The sequence below is a fragment of the Elephas maximus genome, chromosome 19 (genome assembly GCF_024166365.1).
Source record: "Elephas maximus indicus isolate mEleMax1 chromosome 19, mEleMax1 primary haplotype, whole genome shotgun sequence".
NCBI lineage: Eukaryota > Metazoa > Chordata > Mammalia > Proboscidea > Elephantidae > Elephas > Elephas maximus.
Genome location: NC_064837.1, coordinates 63442196 through 63456793, shown reverse-complemented (window position 1 = coordinate 63456793; position 14598 = coordinate 63442196). Strand labels below are relative to the sequence as shown.

Here is a 14598-nt window from a genome sequence, read left to right as displayed (position 1 = left end):
GCCAGTGTGAATCCGTGTCGCATTTCAATGATATACCCTTTTACAATAATTGTAGAAGTCTTACCTTAGAAAATAACTCTAGTATTCATACCAGGATGCGTTAAGACAGGTAACAGGAACACCAGTTGTTTGGTAGAGGAGGTGCCTGGAAAGGACTTGAAACATTTTTTTTGGTTTTGGTGTTTTGACCCATTTCCCTGTAGTCTTGCTTACAATAATCATTTTCATGGTTAAGCTGCGAAGCTTATGACTCCAAGCCAGCAGGCAGGGATGATTAGAAACTCACAATGTGTGAAACGTGGGAGCAATGGGACCATTGGGAGATCTTGGTTCTGGCTTCCGCTTTGGCACCAACTCAGGACTCCTACCTCCATCTGTGAAATGAGGGATTTGGACCAGAAGAAAGATCTCAGAGGTTCCTCCCAGCACTAAGTTCTAGGGTGTAAGCTAAAGTGACCTTGAGCCTTATGCAAACTGGGCTACGATCAAGAGTGGAAGCTACATTAGGGGACCCGGCTGCCTTCCGTAAGGTCGAAATTGTTCCCCCTGAGGTTCTACCTCCAAGGGAAGTGGAGGGTTTCTTTGCTTGTTTAATTAATTGGAAAGATACAAAAGAAATCCTCAGATACATTTGCATAAAGCCAAGGCTTACGTGTTGCTATGATACTAGAAGCTATGCCATCTGCATTTTAAATACCAGCAGGGTTACCTATGGTGGATAGGTTTCAACAGAGCTTCCAGACTAAGACAGACTAGGAAGAAAGGCCTAGTGATCTGCTTCTGAAAATTAGCCAATGAAAACCCTAGGGATCACAACACAATACTGTCCAATATAGGGCTGGAAGATGAGCCCCCTAGGTTGGAAGGCACTACACAACGGCACAACCATAGACTCATACAAGCCAACGATCGTACAGATGGCGCAGAACTGGGCACTGCTTCATGGTGTTGTACATAGAGTCACCATGAGTTGGGCTGACTCGATGGCAATAAACAATAATAACAAAGCCTTGGTTTGAGGTTCACAGCTGTACTCATCCGATCTGTGACCCAGGTACTGCTTTGCTGAGGCAATAAGAACCAGAAGATCAGAGCATTCACCATAGGAAGGAGCCTCAGAAGTTCCTTGGCTCAACTCTTTCATTTGCAGGTGCAGAGAGGGAAAGCAAACAGCCCAGGGTCACTTAGTGAGTCTGGCAAAATTGGGGCTAAAACTGCAGTTTGCTGAGCCCTTGTAACGTGCCTGCATTTTTCCTCCTTTATCATTTTCCTTCACTGCTGACGCCCTGGAGAAGAAGTTGGCAGGTCTTCTAGTTCAGGGGCACGTGGCTTAAGTGACAAATACCTCCTTTAACGCCCACGTGAACACCGTAATGCACAAACCCAGACCCAAAGGAAGGTTTGTCTCAACTCAGGTGTCTGAGGAGGCTCTTTGACTAGGAGGCATTTTACTCTTTTTATTCACCCTCCAAAGAAGTTTTCTGGGAAATATTTAAGACAATGTATTATAGAAAGAGGTTTTCCTCCAGCACTTGGTGGGGGTGGCAAGTGGAGTGTGAAGGAGACGGGAACCTCGGCCAGCAGGTAGAAAGGCTGGCAGGGAACTAGAAAGTGGGTTCACTAGGGATGTCCATGGGCCATCCAGGTAAATGGAGTGCTGGTTGGATGGGGTGGATGCAGGTGCCCTTTACCTGTGCAGCCTTCCTTATGATGGCAGTGGGATGAGGGATGGCCCTTGAGCATTTTGCTCCAGATAACTCCTGGAGTTTTAAAAAACAGAGATGACATTTTGATGACTAAGGTGTGCCTGACCCAAGCTACGGTCTTTTCAATTGCCTCATACGCACATGAAAGCTGGGCAATGAAAAAGGAAGACAGGGAAGAACTGATGCATTCAAACTGTGATGTAGGTGAAGAATGTTGAATATACTGTGGACTTAGGGAAGAATGAACTAATGAGTCCTAGAAGAAGTACAACCAGAATGTTCCTTAGAAGTGAGGATGACAAGACTTTGACTTGCTTACTTTGGACACATCATCAGGAAAGACCAATCTCTAGAAAAGGACATCATGTTTGGTAGAGGGTCAGCGAAAATGAGGGAAACCCTCAATGAGATGGATTGACACAATAGCTGCGACAAGGGACTCAAACATACCAGTGGTCATGAAGATGGCACAGGACCAGGCAACGTTTAGTTCTGTTATATGTAAGGTTGCCATGAGTCGGAGCTGACTCAGCAACTAACAATGGCATTTTCTGGAGAATTTCTGGAGAGGTTGTGGCAGCTTCTCCCACCTTCCTTTGGTAGAAATGATATGAATCAGGGCTTCTCAGATGACCTTCCATAGTGGCCACACATTTTTAACCTTGGTCTTGTTCCCACCCAACTTGGTCTAAGGGGTCTGGAGAACCATGGGGCTCTACTCTTCTCTCTGACTGTGGACAGCTGAGGGACCACTTCCCCACCCATCTTCCTGTCTGTACTTGAGGGACTGCTCTTCTTTACTTTCCCATGGGTTCCCCTGCCCTTGATTCCATCTTCTGTAGCCATCTGGCTTTCTGGTCCTAACCCTGGGAAGTGACAGCAGGAGACCACCTTCCTTGCTTGGAAGGCTCACCCACTCCTCCCCTTTCCCTATCATCAGCCCCATATGAACCTCAGCTAATCTACATGAAATGAGTTTTGTGTCTGGTCCCACTCTGTGAGAGGAATAAAGCTTCTTGGAACCCTGGTTTCTTCCTTATCTCTTGAGCTCTTTTAGGATTTATGTAGGCCCCTAAAGAACTCCAGCGTTTTGAGGTCTTACCCCGTATTGTACCATACTAAAATACTTCCACATTCCACATGAAGTACTTTTCTTCTCCCCTAAAATAATTAGAAGTGTTTTTTATAATTTTACTTTTGAAAGTATTTGTCTCTAAACTTATTTTACAATCAGCTGTAGTTTTTTGGCACCGTCATGCATACTTAGGGATTCTCTTGAAGTGAGTAAAGCTAATCTTTGGATTCTTTTCAAATGTAATTAAATTTTTATGAATACCAAAGTCAACGGTTAACACGGTTTTATAGACATTTAATTAAACATTTATTATTTAGGTTCCTAGGGTTTTTTTTTTTTTTTTTTTTTGAGCCAACATCTAATTTTTTCAATTCTTAAGCATTTCATTGTTGTTGTTAGTTGCCATTAAGTTAGCTCTGACTCATGGGGACCCCATGTACAACAGACCAAAATGTTGCCCAGTTTTTTGCTGTTTTCATGGTTATTGGTATGCTTTTGTCCATTGTTGGGGCCACTGTGTATTTTGAGTGGATTCCAACGTGGGGGACTCATCTTCCAGCACTATTTCAGACAATATTCTGTTGTGAACCATAAGGTTTTCTTTGGCTAATTTTTGGAAGTTGATCACTAGACCTTTCTTCCAGTCTGTCTTAGTCTTGAAGCTCTGCTGAAACCTATCCATCATGGGTGACCCTGCTGGTATTTGAAATACCGGTGGCTTAGTATCCAGTATCATAGCAACATGCAAGCTACTACAGTGTGACAAACTGACAGATGGGTAGTGGCAGCATTTTATAGGCCCCTGGAAAGCTTGGAGGCCCCAAGCACTGGTCTACTAGTTTCTGATTGTTGAGGTGCCCTGCTTTTTATTTTCCTCGCCTACTATCTCATTTCTACTAGAAATTGGAATTTCTCCCTCTCAGATCCTAGGCTCCCACGGGCAGGGTGTCCAATACCTATTTCTAACCTGCTGGGGTTGTCTACTGCTGCCCTCCCAGGAGTCACCTGGGCACCTTACAACTACGCCTAGGACTTCTGGCTCTAGTTCTCAGTCTTCTTCTGTTTCCCCTTCATCTTGACCTCCTTGTTCTGAACTTCGCTGTAGACTCCTGTTGTTGAATAATCAACCTCAGCCTGATTTCCCAGTGGTGATATTGCGGGCTTCTTCATTCTGGTCCTGTGCCCCAAGTCCCAGTGACGGGGCCAGCTTGGTGGGCATGTGGCCTGGGCAGTCACATAGGGCTCCACACTCAGCAGAGCCCTGCACTTGGTTTAATGTGCTGCTGTCACTGTCTTGAGATTCTTAATGATGAGGTTATCTCTGAACTTCTGTAAGTGAAGTCTGGTGGGACCATGGGGTTTACATGGTAGCAGAAGGGACAGGCAGAAGAGGAAAATGCTTTCTATTTTAGTACCTTTAATGACACTTTTCTCCTGCTTTTTGAACAAGGAACATTTCATTTGGCAATGGGCCCAGCAAATGTTGTAGCCAGTTCTGACCAGTAATGACAGTGGACGAGGACCCAGTGTGCTTGCTGGTGGTTCACAGTGCCGTTGGAAAAAGGTCTTAGTGACATCGGGTGCTTCCAGGCAGAAGGAAGTGTGTTAATTTCCTATTGTCATTGTAATAAATTACCACATATTTAGTGGCTCCTTGTTGTTGTTAGCTGCCATCTGAGTTGGCCCCCAACTCATGGTGACTCCCTGCACAATGGGATCAGACTATTGTGATCTACAGGGTTTTCATTGGCTGATTTTCAGAAGTAGATCGCTAGGCCTTTCTCCCTAGTCTGTCTTAGTCCAGAAGCTCCATGAAACCTGTTCAACACGATGATGGTGTTGTTAGCTGCTGTCAAGTTGGTTCTGACTTATAGCGACCCTATGTACAACAGAACGAAACACTGACTGGTCCAGCACCATCCTCACAATCGTGGTTATGCTTGAGCTTATTATTGCAGCCACTGTGTCAGTTCATCTCATTGAGGGTCTTCCTATTTTTCACTGACCCTCTACTTTACCGAGAATGATGTCCTTCTCCAGGGACTGATTCCTCCTGACAACATGTCCAAAGTACATAAGATGAAGTCTCGCCATCCTCGCTTCTAAGGAGCATTCTGGCTGGTACTTCCTCCAAGACAGATTTTTTCTTTCTTCTGGCAGTCTGTGGGACATTCAACATTCTTTGCCAACATCACAATTCAAAGGTATCAATTTTTCGGTCTTCCTTATTCACTGTCGATCTTTCACATGCATATGAGGTGATTGAAAACACCATGGCTTGGGTCAGGCACACCTTAGTCCTCAAAGTGACATCTTTGCTTTTTAACACTTTAAAGGGGTCTTTTACAGCAGATTTGCCCAATAAAGGTCTTAAAGCACTTACTGATGAAGATCAAAGAACACAGCCTTCAGTATGGATTACGTCTCAACATAAAGAAAACAAAAATCCTCACAACTGGACCAATAAGCAACATCATGACAAACAGAGAAAAGATTGAGGTTGTCAAGGGTTTCATTTTACTTGGATTCCAGGGAAGAGGCAGTTAAAAAATCAAATGATGCACTGCATTGGGCAAATCTACTGCCCCCTTTTAGTGGCTTAAAATAACAGATTTATTCTGTTACAGTTCTGAAGGCCAGGAGTCTGAAAGAGGCCTTATGGGGCTGAAATCAATGTGCTGACCGGGTTGCATTCTTTCTGGAGGCTCTAGGGGAGAATCTATTTGTTTGCCTTTTCCAGCGTAGAGGTCATTTGCATTCCTTGGCTTGTGGCCACATCACTTGACCTCAGCTTCCTCAGTTACATGTCCCTCTCTAACCCTTACACTCCCTGTTTCCCTTTAAGAGACCTTGTGATTACAATTAGGCCCAGAGGGATCATTCAAGACAACCTCCTCGTCTCAAGACCCTTAACTTAATATTAACCCCAGGAAAGAGCCTCGTACCATAAACCCAAACCAAACCCATTGCCATCGAATGGCTTCCGACTCACTGCGACCCTACAGGACAGAGTAGAGCTGCTTCATAGGATTTCTAAGGCTGTAAATCTCTACAGAAGCTGACTGCCACATCTTTCTCCTTTGGACCAGCTGGTGGGTTCAAACTGCCAACCTTCTGGTTAGCAGAGTGCTTTAACCACTGTGCCACTACTGCTTCTCCTTGTGCTACGTAAGGTAACATCACAGGTTCCAGGGATGAGGTCTTCAACACCTTGAGGGACAGGCGTTATTCTGCCTACCTCAGGAAGCTATTTGTTTTCCCAGTTAAATCTCTGAACATTCTTCCAGGGCATATCCAGGTTCTGTGAGTTCTGACGCTGATACAGTTTTCCTCATTCTGAAGCTGATGCAATTTTCCTCAATATGTTTTTGAGGAAAAGCAAAAAGCGAATTTAGCTATAAACTAGAAAGAAATCACAAGTTCCCAGATGTTGAATTCATATCCTTTTTTCTAGAGCCTCTTTTGGCAATTTGTCAGCAACGCTTTCATCGAAACCTTCCTGGTTGTCACCTGGCCTCCCTCCCCACCTAGAGCCCACTCTGCACTCCCAGCACCCCCTTGCGGATGGGGGCCCTGAACTTGGCTACCTTGGAAGCCATGGTCAGCTGCATCTCCGTTCATCACAGGAAGGAGCTTATTACCTGTGGATTTTCCTTACTAGCTGGGGAGATCAGCCAACACTGGGTAGCACTGATGTTTTTTGAGGAAGAACAGGAAAGAGACAGCTGAATAATAACACAACAACTTTAATAATATACCTTAACTAACGGTGGACAGGAGCCCTGGTGGCGCAGTGGTTAAGCATTTGGCAGCTAACCAAAAAGTCAGCAGTTTGAATCTACCAGTAGCTCCTTGGAAACTCTATGAGGCAGCTCTATTCTGACCTGTAGGGTCACTATGAGTTGGAATTGAGTCGATGGCAGTGGGTTGTTTTTTTTTTTAATGGTGCACAGTCCAGGCAGTGCCCACAGGTTCTGGAAGCTTTGGTGAGCACACGTTGTATCTGTTTCATTCACTGGCGTATACCCAGTGCCCCCAACATGCCTGCCACACAGTAGGTGTGCGGTAAATGCTTGCAAAGTGATTGAATGAACAAATAGCTATACAACACATCATTCATGCAACCCACACAACTAGGAAGGAATAAGCATGGAGCAGAAAGAAACCCTGGTGGCATAGTGGTTAAGAGCTATGGTTGCTAACCAAAAGGTTGGCAGTTCAAATCCACCAGGTTCTCTTTGGAAACCGTATGGGGCAGTTCTACCCTGTCCTACAGGGTCACTGTGAGTCAGAATTGACTCAACGGCAATGGGTTTTTTTTTTTTTTGGTTAGTACTTGTAGTTGTTAGTTGCTGTTGAGTTGATTCCTACTCTGGGTGGCACCATGTGTGCAGAGTAGCACTGCAAGGCTGTGACCTTATGAGGCGCTTCTGGGTCAGTTTGAACCGCCAGCCTTTTGGCTAACAGTCAAGCATGTTAACCGTTTGTGCCACCCAGGGAATCCTGAAGTAGTTCTTATTTGTTCAGCAATTCCTTCTAGTAAACTTACCAAAATGGCCTCTGTTACGGATTAAATTATGTCTCTCCCCTCCATATGTGTTGGAGTCCTAACTCCTATATCTGTGGTTGTAATCCTGTTTTAAAATAGGGTTTTCTTTGGTACGTTAATTACAGCATACTGGGGTAGGGTGGGCTCTAAATCTGATCACTTCTGAGTTGTAAAAAGAGCAGATTAGACGCAGAGATACACACACACACACGTGAGGATCATCCACCAGCCAAGGAACCAATTAGTGTCCAGGACTCCCGACCAGGAAAGAACTGACGTGGCTGAGACCCTGATTTGGACTGTTAGCCTCCAGAACTGAGAAAACGAATGTCTGCTCTTCAAAGCCACCCACTGTGGCATTTGTGTTACAATGGCACCAGGACACGAAGGCAGGCTCCTCAGAATTACTTATTATGAGGTGCCCAGAGAGTTGTTTGAAGCAAATGTGGAAAACTGATTTATGCCGACTATTCTCTCAGGGTTGATTTCATATTTAATCAGTGATGGTTTTATATCTGATAATAGGATAGCTTTTTACACTGGCAGCCGAGCAAGCTTGCCTTTGCCTTTTAAATACCTATCACGGTACCAGAAACTTTTCTCCCAAGAATAGATTTGGAATAAATTTAGTGGAACCTTCACTGTTATGCCCTCCTTTGGGCATACCTGTGCAGGTTTAGAATCAAACAAGAGGCACAGGTGAGAAGGGACCTCGTTGCTTTCTCCCCTTCTGCCTCAAGCCCTTGAGGGCAGCTCTTCTCTGTAGCAGAAAAGGTACCTAAAGTTGCTGTTAGCTCTTTCAGATGGTGTTTAGTTAAGAGGCTGCTTAGAACTTTCTCTTTCTTCATCAGCTTATCAGTCATACTGGAGATCAAAAGTCAAAGGCATATGAGATCTGTTCCAGTTGTGGGGAGTCCCTGTTAAAGCCCTTCCAGAGATTTCCATTTAGGAAGCTCTGACAAATAGTGTATCGATGACATCATCAGGACATTAAATAGTCAAACCCCAAAAAGTTAGTGGGAATTGACTATATGGGACGTTTTATTCTCAGTGTATTTTTGCAGTTACTGTGCTGGGTTATAGAGATTGGTCAGACAGTTGCTTCTCTTCTTTCTTGGGCTTTGCAGTGAATCAAATGCTAACTAAAAACCAGTTGCTGTGGAGTTGATTCCGATTCATCGTGTCTCCATGTGTGTCAGAGTAGAGCTGCATCCCATAGGGTTTTCAATGGCTAACTTTTTGAAAGCAGATTGCCATGTCTTTCTTTCGAGGCGCCTCTGGGTGGACTTGAACCGCCAATCATAAGCTAAGCAGCCTAGCGTGGTAACCATTTGCGCCCCCGGGGACTTCAAATGCTGACTGTTGTTGTGTGCTGTTGAGTTGATTTTGACTCATAGCAACCCCAAGCAGAATTATCCCATAGTGTTTTTTAGTTGGAATCAACTCCACAGCAACAGGTTTTTTTTTTTTTTTTGGAATCTTCACAAGAAGGAGACTTGGTGGCGTAATGGTTAAGGGCTTGGACGCTAACTGAAAGGTTGGTGGTTCGAACCCACCAGCCACTCCTTGGAGGAAATGTGGCAATCTGTTCTGTAAAGATTATAGCCTGGGAAACCCTATGGGGCAGTTCTATTCTGCCCTATAGGGTCACCATGAATCAGAATTGACTCCGTGGGAATAGGTTTGGTTTGGTTTGAATCTTTATGGAAGCAATTTCTTTTGCGGAGGTCTTTCTTTGATTTGTGGAGCTGCTAAAAAACAAAAACAACAACAACAGAAAAAAAACAACTCATTGCCATCCAGTCAATTCCTAATCATAGCGACCCTATAGGACAGAGTAGAATTGCCCTGTAGGGTTTCCAAGGAACAGCAGGTGGATTCGAACTGCCGACCTCTTTGTTAGCAGACGAGTGTGCCTTGATAAAGGCTGAATGCATTTTGAATTACACATTAAATTTTAACAGTGATTTTTATTCTCACTTTACACTGGGAAAATTTATTTTATGGGTTTACAATGGTATTTCTCAACTTTGGGACTATTAACATTTTGGGCTGGATAATTCTTTGTTGTGGGGGGCTGTCCTGCGGATTGTATGATGCTTAGCAACATCCTTGGCCTCCACCCCCTAGATCCAGTAGCATCCTCCCACGTGCCAAATGTCCTCAGGGTACAAAATCACCCTCAGTTTATAGTTGTACTAGAAACTTATAATAGAAGCAGCTAGACTATCTGATCCAGTTTACAAATATTATTTTTCTCCAAGCTCTCAAGAGTATATTGAATATGTGAAGTATAGGCAACAGATAACACTTTTAATCTGATCAATGTATTCATTCAATTAATACTGAGCATCTACTATTTGCCATGCACCAGGGATATAACAGTGCCAAAGAGAGACATGGTACTGCTCTCATGGAGCTTATATTTGGGGGGAAACCAAATTAAGAAGAATTTCAGATATCAGGAAACGCCATGAAGAAAATAGAGAAGTACCTGTAAGGTCTACATTAGATTGGTATTAGAGGAAGTCCTTTATGAAGAAGTGGTATTTGAGCTGAGACCCAACTGACAAGAAAGAGCCAGCCAGGTGAAAATCTGGGAGACAGGTGCCCTGGGCAGAGAGAACAGCAAGTGCGAATGCCCTGAGGCAGGAGGAAGCTTGGTGTGCCTGGAGAGGGCAGACCAGCCTGCAGAGTGAGGAAGAGGGGGAGGAGTTCCAGGTGGTCCAGAGGTGGACAGAGCCTGGCTGTCATAGGCTGGGGAGAGGGTTTAGGTTTTACTCCCAGGGCAATAAGGAGCTCTACATGTTTGGATTTATGTCTTTAACAATCATTTTGGCTTCTGTGAGGAGACTGGGCTGTTTGAGGTGGGGGTAGAATGGGAAAGCAGAAAGATGAATTAGACAGCCAGGGCAGCCCAGAGGCAGAGCTGTTTGGAGGGAGGTGGCTGCAGGAGTTGGAGAGAAGACAGTGCATTCTGGATATATGGGACAGGTAATAAAAAACCCCCTAGACAAACAGAAGGAGCCCTGTGCCACAGTGATTAAGAGCTTCAGCTGCTAACCAAAAGGTCAGCAGTTTGAATTTTCCACCTGCTCCTTGGAAACCCTATGGGGCAGTCCTACTGTGTCCTATAGGGTCACTATGACTTGGAATTGACTCAACAGCAACAGGTTTTTTTTTTTAGACAAACAGACCCTTACATTGCTGTGTTGTTATTAGGTGCCGTCAAGTTGGTTCTGACTTATAGCGACCTTATGTATAACAGAAGGAAATGTTGTCCCATCCTGTGCCATCCTGACAATTGTTGTTATGCTTGAGCCCCGTGTTGTACTAGCAGCCACTGTGTCAATCTGTCTCGTTGAGGGTCTTCCTCTTCCTCTTCTTCTCTGAGCCCTGGTGGCCCAGTGGTTAATAGCTGTGATGACTGCCTGAATCTGCCAGCTGTTCCTTGGAAACCCTATAGGGCAGTTCAGTTCTGTCCTAAAGGGTTGATATGAGTCGGAATTGACTCAATGGCAACAGGTTTGGTTTTTGGTTTCTACATTGCTACATTGACCTTTTGGTTAGCAGTCAAGTTTTTTAACCACTTCGCCCAGGGCTCCATTCCATAAACTGTCTTTTCTGTCTCTTCTATGATTCCATTAGACGGCCAGCTCCAGCGGGTTTGTTATCTGCACTTTGCCAGGGAAGGAACTGCTGCCCCAGGGCTCAGAGGCTTATCTCAGTCCCCAGGACTCATCAGTGGTCAGATATGCAGGAAAGAAAGGTTGAGTGAGGCAAAGCTACGTCTGTTCAGTTTACCTCCAGGTGACAGGGCCCAGCACACTGCCTGACACAGAGTGGACACTCCAGAAATAAATACCTGTCTACTGAGTGAATTAATTAATGGATGAATGCAAGGAGAGAGGGTCAATGGACAGCAATCGTCCTGGCTGCCATGCTGAGTGCCAGCAGAGTGCTGGGTGCTTTACCCCAGGCCTCAGCAGCATCAACAGCTCCTTGCTACAAACAGAAAATCCTGGCCCTCTCCCAAACGTAGAGAACCAGCACCTCTAGGTTTGGCAGCGTTGTGTTTTAACAAGCCCTCCGGGCGATTCTGATGCCCTATAGTTTGAGGAAGGGAGCCCTGGTGGTGCAATGGTGAAGTGCTTGGCTGCTAACGGAAAGGTTGGCAGTTCAAACCCACCCAGCGGCTCTGCAGACAACGACCTGAGGATCTAGTTCTGTAAAAAATTACAGCCTAGGAAACCCTATGGGGCAGTTCTACTCTGTCACATGGGGTCACTAGAGTCCGAATCAACTCGACAACACCCAACAACAGGGACCTAACACCAACAACATCGTCTGAGGGCCACTGCCCTAGAGATTGGTGCCATGCTGCTTGGTTGCTCACCCAGGGCGTTGGCCCTGGGGCCAAAGGTGCAGTGACAGGTATCAGGTATATAGTATCAGGTATTCCACAAGATGCTCTTTCCTGCAGTGCCTGTGGCTTCGCATAAAACTGCAAAGGCTCACCTGTGCTTTGAGGCAGAATGCTCAGGGTCTCAGGGCCCTCTGTTCTGCCCGCCCGGTCTGTTACCGAGCCTGCAGCAGGCTGTGAACCGGAGAATTTATCCTTCAGGCGGGCTCTGCCGGGGGCAGCCGGGTAGGGAGGAGCCTGGCGACTGGAGGGACACGTGTGCCGGGAGGGAAGCAGGAAGTGACTGCGGAGCGCCGGCAGTCAGCGCAGCGCGGGCTGATGGAAGTGGAGAGGGGGCTGGAGAGGGCACCGTAGTGAGTCGGCTTTCTCTCCTTCAGCGCCTGGGGTTGGGCCGGAGCCCGGGGACCGGGGCCATCAGCGCAGGAGTGTGGGACGTGGAAGGGCAGCAGCGTGGAGTGTGGAAGGGGTGCCCTGGGAGAGACGGGGTTGGAGGAGAAGCGGGGCGGCTGAGGCAGGTGTCCGGGAGGGAGAAGGGTGCCCGAGGGGCTCCCTTCTGCCGTCTCCTGGGTGAGCTGCAGGGCGTTCACACGCCTTCCTTTCTACAGTGACTTTCCGAGGCCCTTTTCATTCATTGATGCAGGGTGGGCGTCTGGGATCCAGGACTTCTGGGGGTAGAGGTGGTTACAATGAGTCACCTCCCCACTCTCTCTGGGTAAGGGCAGGACCTCCCAGACTTAACTGGGAATCTCGTTAGAAGGCAGATTCTAATTCAGCAAATCTGGCCTGGGGACCTGCAAGTGTGCATCTTAAACATCCCCTGGGTCAGGTGGTCCGCGGATCCCACTTTGAGTAACCACTTATTAGACAACTTTTCCACCACGGGATCCACCCAAATCCGTTGTTGCAGGATCCCCTTGGGAATGAGGGCATGTGTGTGCAGACTCATGAAGATCCAGGGCAGCTCAAGTGCGATTTCCCCTTTTGCAACTTCACCAGCTTCTTGGAGCTGACTTGCGAAGCAGAGCAGTAGGCTTAAAAAGGGGAGGAAAATAAATAAATAAAAGGAAATCCTGTTCCAGCTGGAAACATCTCCAGTGCTGCTGTAGGTGCCCACAGGTGGGGTTGTGTTGGCATCTTTAAAAAAGCGGGCCGAAAAGGGCACTCTCTCCTGCTAACTAATCAAGGCCTGTGGTGGTAAGACCCAGCTCTGGAGGAAGTCAGAGCCCTGTTGCATGAATTAATTGCTTTCCCTGTGCCCTGGCTGGCCCTCTGTGTTCCCAAGGTGTTAGTCTACTTAGTGGAGAAAACTTTTTGTTCACTTGGGATTCCTTATCTGCCCCACCCTTCTGTCCCAGGGCAGGAGAACGCAGCCCTCAGTCTTGTAGCCCCTGCCCTTTGGAGGCTATTCCAGTTTTAGACCAGTGCTTCCGTTAACACGCCAAAGACTCACCTACAGAGTTTAACAAGAAGCAGATTCTGATTCAGCAAATCTGGGGTGGGGCCTGGGATTCTGCATTCCTAACCAGTGCTGCTGGTCCCAGGCCCCTCTTTTAGTGCCAGTACTGGGAAGGGACTCCCACTTCTTTCAACCAAAATAACCCACTGCTGTCAAGTCGATTCTGACTCATGGCAGCCCCATGTGTGTCAGAGTAGAACTGTGCTCCTTAGGGTTTTCAGTGGCTGATTTGTTTGTTTTTTAGATGAATCTTTTTTTTAAATTTATTTTTAATTTTCATTGTGCTTTAAGTGAAAGTTTACAAATCCAGTCAGTCTCTCATGCAAAAATTATATACACCTTGCTATATACTCCTTTTTTTATATACTCCTCGTTGCTCTCCCCCTAATGAGACAGCACACTCCTTCCCGCCACTCTCTGTTTTCGTGTCCATTCGGCCAGCTTCTGACCCCCTCTGCCCTCTCATCTCCCCTCCAGACAGGAGCTGCCCACGTAGTCTCGTGTGTCTAGTTGATCCAAGAAGCTCACTCTTCACCAGTATCATTTTCTATCCCATAGTCCAGTCCAGTCCCTGTCTGAAGAGTTGGCTTTGGGAATGGTTCCTGTCTTAGGGTAACAGAAGGTCTGGGGACCGTGATCTCCGGGGTCCTTCTAGTCTCAGACCATTAAGTCTGGTCTTTTTAGAAGAATTTGAGGTCTGCATCCCACTGCTCTCCTGCTCCCTCAGGGGCTCTCTGTTGTGTTCCCTGTCAGGGCAGTCCTCGGCTGTAGCCGGGCACCATCTAGTTCTTCTGGTCTCAGGCTGATGTAGTTGCTGGTTTATGTGGCCCTTTCTGTCTCTTGGACTCATAATTACCTTGTATCTTTGGTGTTCTTCATTCTCCTTTGTTCCAGGTCGGTTGAAACCAATTGATGCATCTTAGATGGCTGTGTGCTAGCGTTTAAGACCCCAGATGCCACTCTCTAACGTGGGATGCAGGATGTTTTCTTAATAGATTTTATTATTCAATGGCTGATTTTTGGGAAGCAGATCACCAGGCCTTTCTTCTGAGACACCTGTAGGTGGACTCAAACCTCCAGCTGTTTGTTTAGCAGCCAAATGCGTTAACCATTTGGACCACCGAGGAACTCCGCCCATTGAGTCCAAAAAAACACCAAACCCGATGCCATCACGTCAGTTCCGACTCATAGTGACCTTATAGGACAGAGTAGAACTGCCCCATAGGGTTACTAAGACTGTAATCTTTACAGAAGCAGGCTGCCACATCTTTCTGCTGAGGAGCAGCTGGGAAGTTCCAACTGCTGCAGTTCTGGTTAGCAGCTGAGCGTAACCACTGCACCACCAGGGTTCCTTACTCCTTTGAGTAGCGAGGATTTAAAACAGCAAAT

General features: G+C 46.4%; 1 protein-coding gene across 2 annotated transcripts in view; it reads left to right on the top strand.

Annotated features, from left to right (window-relative positions):
• Positions 1-12020: 12020 nt before the first annotated feature.
• The window catches only part of SLC39A11 (solute carrier family 39 member 11), a 444014-nt gene continuing 441436 nt past the window's right edge, over positions 12021-14598 (top strand). For both annotated transcript variants that reach the window (XM_049861321.1, XM_049861320.1), the window contains exon 1: positions 12021-12106. The gene's annotated coding sequence lies outside the window, so the exon portion shown is untranslated. The remainder of the gene's footprint in view (positions 12107-14598) is intronic.